The following is a 5,148-nucleotide window of genomic DNA, read 5'->3' as shown; positions in this document are numbered from 1 at the left end:
TATCCCACACTCAAGCTTAAGATTGTCATAGGATGAGTAGATACTCTGCTTATTGTTGGTTGAATATTTATTAAAAGTAGACTTGACTGTTATTGTAGCTGCACAAAAACACAAGACAAAAAATAATAATTTGGGTTGGTAGGACCCCAAGGTGTCATTAACCTAGTAATCGCATTTCCAGTATTAGGAAGAGGAAATTTCTGCTATCAGTGGATAGTCCTCTAACTTTTGATGGAACTTGATGACTTACAGTTATAGCCATTATCCGTATGAATATAATGAATGTATCTGTTTGACCCTTTAGCTTTCTGAGAGAGTGAGAGAAAGAGAGAGATTGAGAGGATGGTCAAATATACCATCCTTCCCTTGAAGTTTTGTTTCCCCTCGCCAAGGTTTTCAATCCCATGATGCAGCAGTGAATTTGATCTGAGGGCCACAGAGAATCATTTCGGTGCAGCTCTTTGTGATATCCAGTCACATTTTACACCAAAACACAGCCACATACATCAACTGGTGACAAACCACATACACACTTTCTGCACTGTATTAAGAACACATTGAGATCTCTGCACATCCATTCTGCAGACACCTTGAGGCATCTGCAGTGTTCATCTATCCAGAGAGAATGGAGCTTTGCCAAAGGGCAGATTTCTGCTAATACCTGCCAGGAGGGATCAGACACATCTGGCCTTTTGTTGTAATAGATAAGGCTTTTAAACTGATGAATGTTAGGTGTGTCTGTCAGGGCTTATAATGTCACGCCCTCAAAACTCTTGTTCAACACTCAAATGTCTGACATGCTTAAAAGAAGGTGACTGTAGCTGTGTTGTTGCTCTCTGTCTTATACCTTATAAACTATTAGAGCCAAAAACTGACTTCAGCTGAAAATTAGAGGAAGGGGTTTTAGCTTTGGATGTTTCTCATGTCTTTTTAACTCACTGTCACGTTTCTACTGTAGCAGAGAATGGATAACATACCCGTTTTGGGATTTTGCCTCACAAAATTCCGCATTTGGAAAACAAAGAAGATGAAGAAGAGAGATGCTGTTGTTGTGTGCAATAATATTTGTATTGATAGACATTTTTGTCAGTAAAAACTTGACAAATGAAGGACCATACTTGTCATGCATAACAGGAGCTTTTTGTCCTTGAAGGCCCCCGTTGCTTCACCCATTGAGGGGTGAGCAAGAGAGCATTTCAATCTAGAATCTGACAGCTAGATATAGCTAAATATGCCAATGGCTACACACTGTACCTTTAAGAAATCAACTGATCAACAACGAATGTTAATTTGCAGAAACTTTTATTGATTCAAAAAAGATTAAACTGTATTTCTTGAGTAGTAACATAAGATGAAGAAGATCAGTGCTTGAATGAGTTTTTCTGCCATTTCACTGTGAAGTCTGTGACAGGTTTCTTCTATTTATCAGTCCTCAGACACTGCCATACCCCATACCATATTGTTCAGTATATGCCTCATGCACCATCTTCAATTTAATATATTTCTCTGTCTTAGTCTACATTTTTTGTCCTTAACTACTTCTGCCTCCTGGTTTTCACAACATAAGCAAACCAAAGCTAAATTAACTGAACCTCTCTGCACATACGACTACAATTTGTCCACCACAGTCTGTGATTGGACCTGCATCCCTAGTAACAATCAGTTCGTCATACCAGCGACCTGTTATCAGGAAATAGCAGGCCATCAAGTGCTTAACCATTGACTTAACTTACATCAAGTCCTTAACCGTTTCGATCATCAAGGTGTTCAAAAACCATGAGTTCTTTTAAAGTTTCCAGGAAAGAGCTAACACAACGTCTCTAATCATTTCAGTAATGACAGAAGTGGAAACCTGTCATGTCACATGAGGCAGATATTGACTGTAAGAATGATTCTACCCCAACCAGGAAGAAACGATGAGATCAAGTGTTGACATGGACATTGATCTGAATATATAAGAAAGGTATACTCCAGAACAGTCTCTTCTGAGTGAGGTGTTTACAAGAAGCATCCATATAAACATAGCTATTGTTAAACATTTGGGCAGCATAAAAGGTGAGTTATTCAGAAAAACAAATCATTGGCAAAACTACAGACCAAGGTTATTACTGTGAAATAAAAAAAGTCAGTGCTGCATCAAAAACAAGTTGTGTGTCTGCATAAGTTCTGCTGGCTGCTTATATAAGAGTGTTATTCCATCTCTTTACCCCAAAGAGATACAAATTCAAACTTATTCTCAGTTTCTAAGCTGCTCCCTTTTCAGTTTTACACTCAGGCCGAAATCCTCCTCTTAAAATTCCTCTTCTTTGTTAATCACAAATTGATTTTCTTTCAAATCACAAAGCAAATACTGAACGACTTATTTCTTCTTGCTCTTCAACTCCCCTGACTCATCCTTCTTTCCTCCCACTTTATTTCGAAGGCGCTTGTTTAAGGTTAATCTTCTCAAGCGTCCCTGATTACCTTAAAGTATTTTGTGTGCATCATTTACCATCACAGAACGTGGTTATAGACCTCGCTGACGAGCTGGTGGATGTCAAGTGTTATATAAAGGAGTAAAACAGCCAACAGGTCAATAACATGTAATCACAACACAAGCTTTTTGACTCCCAGGCTCAGAAGAAGGTAACGTTTCATTTAATGTTAAGGCGTTGACATATGTGCTCTAATCCTAATCAATACAGCCTAATGAGCAGGCAGATCAATGAGAAAGTGCGATCACAAAAAAATGATTTGGGCTTCAGGCTGAGGAGAATCAATGTTGCCATGACAATTATTACACGTGTGAACCACGTCCAGTGTTTTCGGACATGTTAATGTGACATTTGTGTGAGAATCTGCAGCTCGTTTTAGAGGCCTACAGGGAATGATGCATGCTGGGAAACCAAAGCAATGGGATGATTGGGGGGCTTAAAGAGTGTCACATGTAGGTGTGCCTCTGTCTTCCACGTGAGGCCCCCAGGAGCAGCTGGGAGGAAGCGTGTGTGTATGTGTGTGTGCATGTGTGTGTGCATGTGTGTGTGTGTGTGTGTGTGTGTGTGTGTGTGTGTGTGTGTGTGTGTGTGTGTGTGTGTGTGTGTGTCTGTGTCTGTGTGTGTGTCTGTGTGTGTGTGAATGCTGAGAAATCCTCCACCATTATGAGAAAAAAATCCCAGATATTAAAAAGATAAGTGAACATAAATCAATCTGAGGGTAAAATTGTATTTTCTCCCTCACACATCCTGCTCTAGCATTTCCTCTCAGTCTCTCTCTACCTGTTACAGTGTCTCTACCATGTATGTGTGTGTGAAGGTGTGTGTGTATATAACGTCTGTGTTAGACAGAAAGAAGCTGTAATGCAGTATTTGTGCCATATGAGCTGTAATGTACGAGTTAAAATATGTATTTATACTCAGACATGATGAATATAATTACATAGAGCACAGTATTATAGAGATATATCCTTGAATGTACAACTGAAGCTTGAAGCATCCTTGTTGGTATTTTTCTGATTGTGATTTTCTACAGTTATCTTTTTGAGGAGTCTTTTCTCCATGGCAGTGTTTCAAACTGTATTTTCTGATTGTACTGGAGTGATTATAGGCTTGCTTTGTTCAGTTTTTCCTCCTAATGAATGTATTGATTGTATAAAGAGTATTTATTACTGTGCTGTGAGACAATATGCAGAAAAGTATTGGCTGATATGAATATTTTTTATTAAAGAAATAAAGAGCAGAATGTCCAAGGACTCAGACAGCGTGCTGCTGATGATCTGTTTTTCTTTTTTTTGCACACAAGAACCTTCACTCTTTATTTACAGACATATGTATACATAACTATGGTGGCCCTGAAGGACAAAACAAATTTACAAAAGTTGAAACACTTTTACAAAGTTGGAGACAAATTTACATATCGGAAAACATTTTTACACTTTATAAAACAAATAGAGACTAGCGAAGCACTTTTGCCAAGGCCAAAACAAATATTCATTTAAGAAAACAATTTAAAAAAAAAACACTTTTACAAGCAGTTAGACAATTTTACAAACAAGGGAACACTTTTACCATTCCTGAAACAAATTTGAATTCATTTGTCGCTCCGTTTGGTTTCTCTCCATCCAAACAAACGAAATGACCCCTCACTCGATCACTCCCGGATCACTTCTGGTATTTGGTACAATCGCTTTCTGTTAAAAATAAATATAAATTTGTTTAAGAAATGGTAAAAGTGTTCCACCATTTGTAAAATTGTCTCACCGCTTGTAAAAGTGTTTTTTGTTTTGTAATTTTGTTTTCTTAAATGTAAATTTGTTTTCCAAGATGTAATTTTTTCTCCAACTTTGTGTTTCATTCTTTGTAAATTTGTTTTGTCCTTCAGGGCCACCGTACATAACTGTAGGTATCATAAGCCAATTTCAGACACGCACAAAGTTCCTGAAAACGTTTCAAAATGAATTAGTTCGGTTGCATGTGTGAACACAAACAGTCACATTTTTGACCACAACTTCATCCGGATATTTCCTGTACCAGCCCCTGGTACAGATTCAGGGTAAGATTAGGTGATCTTATATGAAAATGCAGCAGGAAAATTCCGTGTGAGTGGGCAGGGTGGTGAAATTCATTTTCTGTGTTCTGTCTAGTTATCTGCTTGACTTTAAAAAAGTTATACTGTTGCATGAAATGATAGCAGGAAGTAAGTAAAGCAAGAGGCGGTTAGTTTGAGTTATCCATCAGTGCTTTCAGGTCATAAACAGAAGTAAGAATAAGATCAGCAAGTGTATCTCAGCACATCACAAAATCCCTTATCAAATAATGCTCCCAGTGCAGAAGCTCTTTCTATCACACTACTACTCTCTCTATCTGCATTGTCAGAGTAATAGGAGCATGTTTTGACACAGATTACAAAATTCTTCATTAAGATTTCAGGAGAAGGGTAACTAATCGACTGATATCCTCTATCAAATAATACTCCCACTGGTGACAAGTGGCCAGGATTCTGGCTGTAACCATGCGCAGAGTTGCTTCATAGCGCATCTTGATAGATAACAATATTTAATTAAAACACTTGTGTGGAATAGTAACACATAAAGAGGTGAAATTAACATCAGAAGGCAATGACAAGGCCTAAGACTTAATACTTAGTATTCTACATTTCTGGCAGATCGGGTGG

Source organism: Notolabrus celidotus, chromosome 20 (assembly GCF_009762535.1).
Source record: "Notolabrus celidotus isolate fNotCel1 chromosome 20, fNotCel1.pri, whole genome shotgun sequence".
Classification (NCBI taxonomy): Eukaryota; Metazoa; Chordata; class Actinopteri; order Labriformes; family Labridae; genus Notolabrus; species Notolabrus celidotus.
This window is presented reverse-complemented; position numbering follows the sequence as displayed.